The sequence below is a fragment of the Priapulus caudatus genome, unplaced genomic scaffold, assembly GCF_000485595.1.
Source record: "Priapulus caudatus unplaced genomic scaffold, Priapulus_caudatus-5.0.1 Scaffold156, whole genome shotgun sequence".
Classification (NCBI taxonomy): Eukaryota; Metazoa; Priapulida; class Priapulimorpha; order Priapulimorphida; family Priapulidae; genus Priapulus; species Priapulus caudatus.
The window spans coordinates 176,645-189,443 of NW_014577217.1; the positions used below are offsets into that span (position 1 = coordinate 176,645).

Here is a 12,799-nt window from a genome sequence, read left to right on the forward strand (position 1 = left end):
CTGCTGATGTGGTTGCCTGCTGTCTGCCTCTGCTGCTGCTGCTGCCTGCCTGCTGCCTGCTGCTGCTGCCGGTGTCAGTGACAGTGTCATGATCACACAGAAGCGTCTCATACGGGACCCTCCTCGCTGCTGTGGCCCTCCCCCTCCCCCGATCTGTCAAACGTTGTGCACCGCGCGTATAGCAACGACGTACGATAAAAGGTTGCGCCTGATATAATATCAAGACATATGAGTGTAGGGCCTCCAAATGCGTAATCGCTCCCTAGCCTGCCCTGCCAGACGTACTAGAGTAATATCTATTATATATTATATATATATATATATATATATATATATATTTATATATATATATATATATATATATATATATTATATATATATATATATATATATATATATAATAATATAATAATCTCTATTATGTACTACTTGATATGTACGTACTGGCCGCGCGTCGTCGTCACACATTCCGCGTCAAACATGAGAACGTCGCTGCTCTATGATAGCCGACGTGAGATGCGGTGATATGGGTGTTCTACACGCACAACGGTAGAAGGCGTCCATAGGCAGCAGGCCTGAATAAGCATCGAAACAGAAATTAATTAATACTTAGAGAGTTTCGTCGCATATGCGTGACATACACTTTATTCAAGCTGAATCACTGCAGATTCAAAGACCGATCTTTACTCGTAACATTTGCGAGAATGTTTTTGAGAATTCTCAGCGCGAAGTCGGATCTCGTTTCAAACACAACTCGACAGAGTGCACTCCAAACTCCACGACAGATTGCGCTCTCGCTCTGGCTCAATTCTACCACTGCCACAAGCTGATTTCCGTAAGAATTTCTTACGCTTTTTTACTACAAGTTTTACAGCAGGCACGTTACTCGTATCCTATGTAATAAGATTTGGACTAATAAAAGTTGCAAAGATATTAAAAATCCGACCGTTATTTCATGAGAGATTTGATAAAATAGTGATACGAAATAGTGCGCGGATTGTGCGCCAATTTACCTCTTTCAAATCATACGCTGTTTACGAATCTCTATTCGCTGGATTTCCCCCGAGCTCCGCCCACTTTAAAAATAGTGCTAGCATTGTGCCAGTGATATATTGAGTGTGCGAAGGGGCACTGCATGCAGTTTGAGTGCACTCACGGAGAGTGCATACCTCCGCCAGCATGTAACATGTATGTGTTACCAGCTGGCTGGCTGCGCTTGCTGGATGGCTGGCTCGCTGGCTGACGCGCTAATATCGATCGCGCGAACACACGAACACTAGACTGGTACCCGGTCCCACCTCTCGGCTTAGTTACTCGATGGGGGAATCGAGGTGGGAGCGAGTGCCAGTCTAACGCGAACACACGAGCGCGAAAACAACCTCCAACTCCGTTGGGCGGAGGTAAAAATGGCCGACCGGTCACTATGGCTACGCCTCTTGCTTGACGCAATGGCACAAATAGACGTGAAATGACAGCAAACATTGGTGAACAATTTGCAGAAGGCTACTGTTGTATACCACCTATAGTCAGCTGTTGCTGTAACAGCGTTACCGAGGGAAGTGACCGTTATGACTGGAGGTTATATCCGGAGTAAGTAATCACAGATTTGTAAACAAATATTGATTTGTGATTATTTACTCCTGATTATAATTGAGTGCGGTGCTATGCCCATTTCCTGTAACACAGTCAAGGGTTTATCCTTGTCAATAAGAACGGGAAAGCAGTAGAGTAGGAGAAAAAGGAAAGTCATTCTGGCACGTGTTCTTGGCTGGGTGTGTGAGCACACTATATGAGCTTGAAGTTGTTGAAACTTTTTACATTGTGTTTTGTCATTGGTCTGGATTTTCTATGCTATGAGTAGTGTTATTTCTATTTGTGTGTATCATACAAAGAGTATTAATGTGTGCGTGTCTTACGTTAAGGGTGCAATTTTTCTGTTAAGACGTCTTTCGTTTTCTCAAGCACTTTTTTTTTGGCATGTCATATAGGCAAGCACCTAGTAGATAATTTACAATTTACAAAAAGGCACGTAAAACATTATACAAAAAGCATTTTGAGCTCCTCAATATATTTAAAAGGAGATCTAAAGTGGAATCTACAGTATAACGTATAAACTAAAGTGAACATAAGTAAAGATAGCACTCATCACACTTTATTTAGAAACACTCCCGAGGAAACCCAAACCTTTAATTTGCGAGTCTTTTTCTCTTTTCCGAAATAGTCGCTACTATTTTCGACGGCCGCCGGTGGAAGAAGTGAGGCCATGAGGTGAAGCCAGACAGACTGCACTAACCAAAGAGTCGCTACAGTCTCCATCGTCCTCATGAGGTAAGTGCAGCTCTCTCTCTCTCTTTCTCTCTACGAGTTAACGCGGGGAAACTGCCGTCGCCTTGCGCGGGAAGATCGGGAGCGCAGACGGGCAGCTCTCTCTACGAGTTAACGCGGGAAAACTCCCGTCGTCTTACGCGGGTTATAGACAGAATAGACATTTATAGGCAGAAGATCGAGAGCGCAGACGGGTCAGCTAGCGCAACCGTCTTCGCACCGCGAATCAATTAGAAGCAGGCTGCGAGGAAATTAAAAACGATTAGCGGCGGTTCGGCAGGCTGGCAGGCACGTGCACGTGTGTGTGTGTGTGTGTCTGGCTGCACCGGTTTCCCTTGAAAACGAATCGCACCTCCGTCAGTCCGCCGCGGCATCCCATCTCGTCTCATTTTATCTCATCTTGTCTCGTCTGGTTTCATGTCAGTTTCATGTCATTGCATCTCGTCTCGTCTCGTCTCGTCTCGTCGCGTCTCATCGCGTCTCATCGCGTTTCGTCTCATCGCGTCTCATCGCGTCTCGTCTCATCGCGTCTCGTCTCATCGCGTCTCGTCTCTCAATATTCTCATCTCTCTTCTAGTCTCATCTCGCCTCGTGTCTCGTTTCGCCTGTCGTCTCGTGTGTGCTGATTTCCGCAAGGGTTCGTCTGCCCCGTCGCTGTCAGGTGCCCACGTGCGCTTCGTATAACGAGTTGCGAGTAACATGTGTTTCGTCGGAGATTAGAGCGGTCGTTGCTACTGCTACTGCTGTCGTTATAGTGACGGCTGTGTGAGCGTCGCCTTGGTGAGGCTGCGCTGTGTATCCGCGCAGTACAGATGCTCGGGTTGTTTCCAGGAATAAAATTATAAAATAAATAAAACTCCGATTATATATCGTTAAATCAGCGGCCGGTGTAAAAATAGATAAATATTGATAGTGACGTTGATTGAACGATGTAGAGTTTATTTGCCATCATTTTGTTATTTGATGGTGCAGGATACCTGCGTATGTTGTTGTTGGTACATCTGATATGACGTTGGCGATGTGTTCCTAGACTTATTGGGTATTTATTGTGTCCTATACTTTTAATGTTACGTTTATTCCTATCTGCCATTTATTTTTTAACTGTTTTTTATTTTTATTTTCTTAACATTCTGCTCGTTTTCCTCTTGCCACTGTCAACATTAGAACTCGTCAGAGACAGTTCTAAAGAATAATATAGACTTGCCAATACACGAGAACTAATATGGCTTCTTATGAATAGAAATTCCCGCCCTTCCTCCTAGATTTTTCCCGCGCAGATGTGTGCAGCTGCGTCCACTGATGGCACCGTAGACATGCTCCACGTAAAGCCACACTACCACGCTTAACTTTAAGTAGCTATCGGACAATTTAAAAATAGGAACGGAGTCAACTACTCAGAATCAGATTCACTTTGGTTTGAATTAGACGCACTATTAGACGCACTATTATTTATTGGGGCACTTGTAATTTGTTGGTGCACTACGGTGCAATTTGCAAATTGTCGCTATACTCAAATATGCCATGGTGTTACAGCGTGTTTAATTACAATTTTCTATGCTATAACAGCATAAATTCTTAGTGTTTTTCAAGTTGGTGTAATAAATCAGTGATAATTTATCCGCTATGAGGTGAGACTATATTTCGCTACAGTTTTTTCAGGTTGTGCGTTTTTGAACAATGATTTCGAAATACTGGCTTTAAGTAGCTGCTAAGACGAACGAGACAGAATCGAGTTGAGCATCGTCAAACGTCTGGGCGTGTCCGTTCGAAATCAGCGGCTGCAGCAGCAGACATGTCGCGTTGTTCCGCTTGATTGGACTACAGACACAAGAAGACGGTGGGGGGTTGCGGGGCAGCGGCAACGGCGCGTCTGCTGATGGTGACTGTGCGACGGGATAAGAAGGAGGAGGGGGAGGGGGAAGGAGGAGGAGGAGGGGGCTGTGCTTGCTTCGTGTAGTGGGTATTTCGTACACCCGAATTATGAAAAGTTGCCACTTGTTGGCTCATAAATTGCTGAACGGGCATTTAGCAGGGGGCAGTGTGGGGGGTTTAATAGTCGAATTTGTTATTCGATTCGATTATTTTTCACATTGCTTAATCATCGCGATCTCATTTTTTCGCATTATGTATGACACCATATGAAACCAACGATTCCCGATGTTCGCCTGCTCGCCTGATCAACAAATGGTCAATTCCTTGTCTAATGTAATTCGAGAGCGAGAGCGAGGAAGATGTGTTTATAATAGCGTGCGCGGGGCAGTGAGACCGCCCGCGTATGTACACAGTTTTGATAGTCAGAGCCACCGCCTCTCTCAGCCTTCTTTCACCAGCAGCATCACTGCATGGCTTCGTCATCATTGCTGCCATGATTTATCTGGCCTCTGCCGCTGCCGCCGCACAGCAGCATAGAGGAGGAGGCGCGACCTCCTCATCGCGGGGTTTCCGTGACTGATGCGTGAGGCGTGCTCTGCTGCAGCAGGTGAGGGAGGAGCGGCGGCGCCTCCTCATCGCGGGGGTTTCCGTGAGCTGATGCGGAGGCTGCCGCGCGCAGCAGCAGGTAGAGGGAGGAGGCGGCGGACCTCCTCATCGCGGGGTTCCGTGAGCTGATGTGGAGGCTGCCGCCGCCAGCAGCGTAGGAGGAGGAGGCGGCGGACCTCCCCATCGCGGGGTTCCGTGAGCTGATGTGGAGGCTGCTGGGCGCAGCAGCGTAGAGGGAGGGCGGCGGACCTCCTCATCGCGGGGTTTCCGTGAGCTGATGCGGAGGCTGCCGCCGCACAGCAGCGTAGAGGGAGGAGGCGGCGGACCTCCTCATCGCGGGTTTCCGTGAAGCTGATGCGGAGGCTGCTTCTGTGCCAGCTAGAGGGAGGAGGCGGCGGACCTCTCTCATCGCGGGGTTTCCGTGAGCTGATGCGGAGGGCTGCCGCCGCGCAGCACAGCGTAGAGGCGAGAGAGGCGGCGGACCTCCTCAGTCGCGGTGGTTCCGTGAGCTGGATGTGGAGGCTCCGCCGCGCAGCAGCGTAGAGGGCAGGACGGCGGTGGAACCTCCTCATGCGAGGTTTCCGCTGAAGTCGATGTGGACGGCTGCTGGGCCAGCCAGCGTGAGGGAGGAGGCGGCGGACCCCCTCATCGGGGGTTCCCGGAGCTGATGCGGAGCGCTGCCGCCGCAGCAGCAGCGTAGAGGGAGGAGGCGGCGGACCTCCTCATGCGGGTTTCCGTGAGCATGCGGAGGGCTGCGCGCGCCACAGTCCAGCGTAGAGGGAGGAGGCGGGGACCTCCTCATCGCGGGGTTTCCGTGAGTGATGGCGGAGGCTGCGCAGCGGTCTCTAACGCACTGAGAGCAAACGGAAAGTGAATGGCTAACAGAGCGGCACTGCCGATACCTAGACCGCTCGCCTATTGGAATGCTGTCCAATATGACAACTATAACAATATGATAGATGGCGCTTCATGGGGGGTGGGTTAGCTCTAGAGACCGCTTGACACAGACAATTAATTTTGTTTAATAAAAATTAATTTTGTTTTTATCAAACTTATTATTGGCTGCCTAAGTCGTCTGCCTTGGCTCACGCCAACAACAGATATGCCGATGCGAAATCGGCTATAGGATTCGACTGAGAGCATCGGTTACGAAAATAACGGCGTTGCTATGAAATGCAGTTATGCTAGTAAAGTTTGCAAGGATCCCTTTAATCTCCCGGGCGTCCACTTTCACACGCAATTCTGTGGGTCTCTGCTGCTGTGGCATATGCTTTGAAACGGCAGGCTGGTTAGTTTCTTCAAGCGAACAAACAATGCGACGTATTCTACGTCCATGGCACGCCACATCGCATCAGCTCAATGCACATCGTACGATACAAGTAGTAAAATCTGTAAGCTGATATATTTCAAATATTGAGCATGTTGCAAATAGCATGATAGTGGCTGATGATTTATGTGCACTGAAAAATCGTAGAAAGCCGGTTCCTTTGTGAGATCAAACAGCTAAAACGTCCGTCCTTTCACGGACTCTTAATAAATAACGAAGACTTTATAAATCTGATTAGAAAAGTTGATAGTATACGTATGAAAAGATTGATCACACTGCGTCGACTTTTCGATAGTGTAACCCAGCTTTACTATAACGTAAAAACTATAATAACACGATGAATAACGTGCGCAAGAGGCCTAATAAACATGCATATATTATCATTATGGATGTGTGTGGTGCCTCGCCTCGTGCGTGCGTGCGTGCGTGCTGTGTGTGTGCGTTGCGCGCGCGCGTGTGTGCTGGTGTGTGTGTGTGTGCTGTTGTGTGGGTGCGCGCCGATGTTGTATGCGTGCGTGCAGTTGCTGTGTGTGTTAGTGGTGTTGGTGGGTGTGTTGTGTGCGTGTGTGTGGCGTCGCGTGCGTGTGTGCGCGGCGGCGCTGTGTGTGCCCAGCCCCGTGTGTCGTGTGGTGTAGCGCGCTCGTGTGTGTTATGTGTGCGTAGCGTGCGTGTGTGGTGTGTGGTGCGTCGCGTGCGTGTGTGTATTTGTGCTGCGCGCAGCGTTGTGTGGTGGTGTTGTTGTGTGTGTTGGCGGGACCCCACCACTAGCAGCCGCGTCATGTGCTGTATGTCGTGCGTGCACCATGCGTGTGTGTGTGTTGTGCGTTGCTAGCGTGTGTGTGTGTACCTGTTGTGCGCGCGCGTGTGTGCGTGTGTGTGTTGTGTGGTGTGTCGTGCGATCCGTGTGCTTGCGCGTGTGTGTATGTGTGCGTGCGTTGCCGTGCGTGTGTGTGTGTGTGTGCATGCGTGGTGGTGTGTGTGTGTGATGTGGTGTGTGTGTGCGCGCGCGTGGTGTGTATGTGTGCGTTGCGTGTGTGTGTGTGTGTGGTGTGTGTGTGTGTGGTGTGTGTGCGTTGCGTGCGTGTGTGCGCGCCGGCGTGTGTTGCTGTGTGTCTTGCGTGCGCGCGCGTGGTGTGTATTGTCGTAGCAGTGCGGTGTGGTGTGTTGCGTGCGTGCGTTGCGGTGTGTGTGTGTTCCGCGCCGTTGTGCGTGCGTGTGTGTGTGTCGTGTGTGCGCGCGGCGTGTGTGTATGATTTTTAGCGTGCATGCCCGTGTGTGTGTGTGTGCGTGCTAGCGTGTGTGGTGTGTGGCGCGCCACGTGTGTGCGTGCGTGTGTGTGTGTTGTGTGCTGTGCGTGCGCGTGTGTGTATGCTGTTGTGTGCCAGTGCTGTGCGTGTGTGTGTGCGTGCACGTGTGTGCATGCGTGCGTGCGTGTGCGTGTGTGTGTGTGTGTGTGTGCGTGCGTGCGTGTGAATATAGATGCATGACATATATGGATATGAATATTATCAGGAGTTAATAAAGACAAAGTTTGTCTTTATTAACTCCTGATATTATGGATGTATATTATTATTATTATTATTATTATTATTATTATTATTATTATTATTATAACTACTATAATGTATTATTAGCGCTTGGTGCCACCTATAGCCGCATGTTCTATCCTAAGTACGCGCTACGCACGCGAACATTAGCTGCGGGCATCGCTGCGTTTCTGTCAAAATATCCACGCTTGCTCGCGCACGCTCCTAATGATGAATGTTGTTCCAGGCTATTCTTAAATGCATGAATAATAAATGGGATCTGGCTTGCAGGCAAGCCTGGCCTGTGCAGATGTTTCCTTGTCGCACATTCCTATAGTATAGAGCGCACGTAGATTGTGTAAGGCGTACGCGTGTGTGTCGGCATCTCGCCAATGCGTCAATGCTTGCCCGTGGCAACGTGGCAATCGAGAGTTTTGGGCAAAATTGCACTTACATGAAAAAGCTTGAAAGCGTTTTTCTTTGATTAAACTTATCATAATCGCATGCGTGATACTTATCATACAAAAATTCTGCGAAACATTTAGTTTGATACGTTAAGTAGCAAAATCTGCAACATGCTTGCTCGTCGTAACAGGTCAATCGAGAGCTTTCCAGTTTTCCCTTTTACTTCTGACAAAAGGTGTCGTTCGCTCATTCCCGATTTTACGTTTAGCAGAAAAAGGGCCTCATTCTACCTCTTCCATTCATCTAGAAGACGTTTATTGGGATTTCTGTTGAGTGTTATTTGCTCGTATTGTTAGCGACCCTCTAAACGGACCTGGTCATATTGGTTTAGAGTAAATTATTTAATGTGGCGGTGTAACATCAATGAGCGCTCCAGTGCTATCAGTGAGCATGCGAGTGAGCATGGAGGCGTGCGTACAGGTTTCCCTGCTACTTGCGTGCGTGCGTGCCCGCCCGTGTACGTGAGCGCGCACGCGCGCGTGCGCATGTGCGTGTGTGCACGCATGTGTGTGTATGCGTACGTTCGTATTGTTCGTATGTGTATGTGTGCGTGCGCACAGGTCTTAAGAAAGTAGAAGCTGAGAAGGATAAAATCCTCAGTGATAATAATAAGCAGGCGCGCTGCGTGCTAGGGGGGTCAGGGCATGCCCCCCCTGAAAAATTTTGAATGGTAGACGTCTGGAGATGCAATCTGGTGAGTCTTCCGAGAGAGATTTAGGAACAAAATGTAGGAACAAAATTTTTTAACCCAAAATTTACTGGAAGCACTGTGCTTCCATGCAGTGCTTCTATCTGCGGGCGCTACCTGTGCGGGCATGCGTGTGGATGTGTGGGTGTGTATGTGTGTGTGTGTGTGTGTGCGTGTGTGCGTGTGTGTGTGTATGCGTGTGTGGTGTGTGTGTGTGTGCGTGTGTGCGTGTGTGTGTGTGTGTGTGTGTGTGCGTAGGTACGTGTGCGTGAGTCGCATGTAAGTCGTGGATCATTATTAATGTAATAGCTGTTGTCTATGCGCGGTGTGCCCTTCTACCAATAAATCCTTATATAGGTGACTGGATCAATAGCATAGAAACCATGTAGATTCTCATGACTCTGATGTAACCGAGCAGATTTCGAATTTCGAGTGCATTGCTGTTGTACGTGCATTGCCTCTCAAATTCACGAGGCGCCCGAGGTTAACGTTTATGGTTATAGACATTCATTGCCAGATGTGGCGCTCACTGATTGAATCAGATGCAGCTATTAGGTTGGGCAGTGTGTGAATAGGGTATTTCGCGGTGGCATGCGCGGGGTGCAACTGCCCTGAATTCGCAACCTGCCAGCGTATTTAAAATACGAGAAGATACCCGCATGGGTCATGATTTCCGCAGTATATGGGTAGACAGCAATATAAAGATATTGTGGGAGTAGATGGAAGTTGGGCGGAAATGAAAAACTGTGGGCTTGCGAGATAATGTAAAATGATTGCTGGCCTGCATCAATTAGGTAAAAATTCAGCACAATTCCTGCGCAATGTGCCAATTTGGCAATTAATGCAATATGCAAATTTGGTTGAAGACAATTGGCAGTTTGAGCAGAATTGGCATTTACAAGAAAAAGCGCTTGAAAGCTTTTCTTTGATTAATAATTATCCATAAAATCACATGTGTGTACTAAAATTCTGGCAAACACTTAAGTTTGATACTGTTAAGTAGCAAAATCTTCAAAGCTGTCCACTGCCAGCTCAAACGGGCTAAACCCAAATCTGAAGCGACGTAGAATGAACTATTATAAATCTTGCGTGTACGTTTAAATAATCAGTAAGGGCCTCAAGTCTAGAAAACTTTGCGTTTTTATGAATTCAGTGTCGGCTGCTGTAGTTTTTTGTCTGTAGTTCAACTCTCAACCAAAATCGATTACGAGTGATCTGAGCGAGACTGCAAATTCATTATTGGTTGCCAGCTGCTCATGCCAGTTCGGTTTAAACTGCATATACCAGGGGGAGAATTTCGAGTCGGCTGCCATGGCACCCGGGAGTCATAACAAGGTTTTCAACCTATGTGCAATAATTTTCCGAGCGGGCTTAACACTGCCTGCGAACACGCCACTAGAAGCATGATGCGCATATGAAGAATATACAGAAATGGAAGCAGAACAATGGCGTTCCAGTCAGATCGTAGATTGTAGTTAACACTATGTATCTCTGTATAGAACGCAAGCGAGTGAGAGCGTCAATATGAAGATCGCGCTCCCGCAATACGGATATCCCCCCGCCACCGGATCCTCCCGCCTGCAGCGGATCCTCACGATCCCTCACACAGCACCGATTTCGCCCTGATCACTTATCGCATCTCGCTCGAACCGAGCATCTATTTATATCTATTACACCGCTTTAGCAGCGTGTACGAGTGTTCGTGAAATCAGGCTTATACATAGCGCTGCTGCTGCCTGCGGCCATACTTATGCAGTGTGGTAATGACATAAAATACCTTATTATCTGGCTACGCGATGCTAATAACTGTCAACGGGCGGGCTCGCTTCCTAGCAGAATGGGGGGGGGGGATAATCTAGGCCGCAGCACGCTATTACTTATAGCTATGTACAACTATACTTATAATACAGCTATACCTATATACACTATAACTTATACTTCCTCATACTATACACTATACATATATACGCTATACTATACTATACAGGCATAGCTACAAGGAGAGAGGGGAACAGATACTTATGAAGCTTCATGTCGTAATAACGAACGAGCTCAAAATATGGTATATACTTATAGAGAGAGGTATACGGGTATATCTATAACAGATACTTATTAGGCAGTGCATATAATATCGGTATCTTATATAAACAGTTACTTTTACAGGAGAGAGGTAATACGAGTATCTATATAAGAGTATACCTTATGATGGAGAGTGGTATACGAGTATCTGATACGAGATATCTATTGCAGAGGGTCGTTGTCGTCAGTGTACTCAGTAGTACTATAGTGTTTATATTATTATATTTGATTTGAGGTATGTTTAGGGTTAGGGCTCACGCGGATTATAGGGTTAGGGTACAACTTCTTGTCATACAAGTCTGGTAGCACTTTGTGTATACATATATGGTACCTGCGGGTACATAATCTGTATACCTGATAGACAACGACCCCTTCACGATAACTTATATGCAGTGAGGTATCACGCGAGGTATCTCATAACAGATTACCTAATGGTCTAGTCTTATAGGAGAGAGGGTATTACAAGTACTCTTATGAGAAGAGTAGGTAGCACCCGGCTCCATCTTATATAGACAGATATCTATGTAGCTCCATCTCGTATTAACGAACGACGCAAATTATGGCCCGGAGACGTGGAGAGGTTCCCGCGAGCAATGGTCCAGCGCCGCGTGTTTATGAGGCCATTAGGCCACGCTGTACGCAGGCAGACTGCGGCTAGCCGGTAATGTCGTGCCCCGACCGCCGCCGCGTACGCCAGCATTACCAATTAAATGCTCCCGTTTCGCGGCGCCGCGAGTGGTGTGGCAGTGTGTGGGGGGGGGCTGTGTGTATGTGTGTGTTTGTGTGTGTGTGCGTGTGTGTGTGTGTGTGTGTTGTGTGCGTGGCGTGCGTCGTGGCGTGCGTGCGGTGCATTGCGGCGGGCGGGCGTGGCGTCGCGGCGGATGTGCGTGCGTGGGTGTGTGTAGTGTGTGTGTGTGCTGTGCGTGCGTGCGCTGGCGTGCGTGGCGTGCGTGCGTGCGTGCGCGTGGCGTGCCGTTGCGAGCGTGGTGCGTAGCGTGCGCGCGCGCGTGTTTGTGTGTGTGTGTGTAGTGCGCGCGTTTGGCCGTGTGTGCGTGGCGTGTGTGCGTGTATGTGCCTGCTTGCCTTCCCCGTGCGCTGAGACTGACAGTTGCTTATACTGGCACCCCTTAACGTCTAGAGAAGGCTATTGCAGCCGCCGCGCCGCAGGAGAAAAAAACCACCGTCACTTCATCGCTGTGTAGAGCGCTCTTCGTCGCATAAATAAAAAAAGATATGGATCGTGTGATGGGTGAAGGAGATACGTCCGCGCGCCCGTGGTGCTGTTGTTGTTGTAACTCGGCTTGTAATACTCGGCGCCGGCCTGCAGTATCATACGCTGACAGTCTGTATCGGGCTTTATTGCTACTTCATTCATCGTGGGGTGCGCGCATGCTTGCATGATGGCGACATCATACTCTAATGCGATCCGTTAGCTGTACTCATGTTGAGCACCCCTTCCCCTTTTCCGTTATGGCTTCATAAGAAACCAATTTGCGTAGCTGGGTTCGACTCCTAAAACCTTTAAGTCCGCGTGTGTGTTTTTTTCTGGGAAAATATTTTTCTTTTGCATCACCGCAAGGCATCGTATGTACAGGAAAAGAACGGGAAGTCGGCGATTGAGAAGGTGAGGTGAAGGTCGGGTTGTCTCGCCGTCAGTACAGCATGCAGCATTCTCTGATGCGATTACCTCATCCCCCGCATCCCTCACTCTCACAGACCAGTCTGGGAGGCTGCCAGCCTACCCGTCTCCCTTCCACTTACAACACAACCAGGAATTCTGCCAGCCTGCCCTCATCCCTCCCACAGCCCGATATGCCTCCAGCCTCCCCGCATGCCTCACGCTCGCGGGCTAGTCACGAATTAGGCATGTTGGCAGCCGCCGCGGATGCGTGTGCTGCTCTCGTCTTCTTT

The 12,799-nt window shown here is 48.6% G+C and overlaps 1 long non-coding RNA gene across 1 annotated transcript in view; it reads left to right on the plus strand.

Annotated features, from left to right (window-relative positions):
- The window catches only part of LOC106806366, a 44,979-nt gene that overhangs the window by 14,350 nt on the left and 17,830 nt on the right, over positions 1 to 12,799 (plus strand). Inside the window, exon 2 of the long non-coding RNA XR_001393536.1 lies at positions 2,222 to 2,328. This is a non-coding gene — a long non-coding RNA (uncharacterized LOC106806366). The remainder of the gene's footprint in view (positions 1 to 2,221; positions 2,329 to 12,799) is intronic.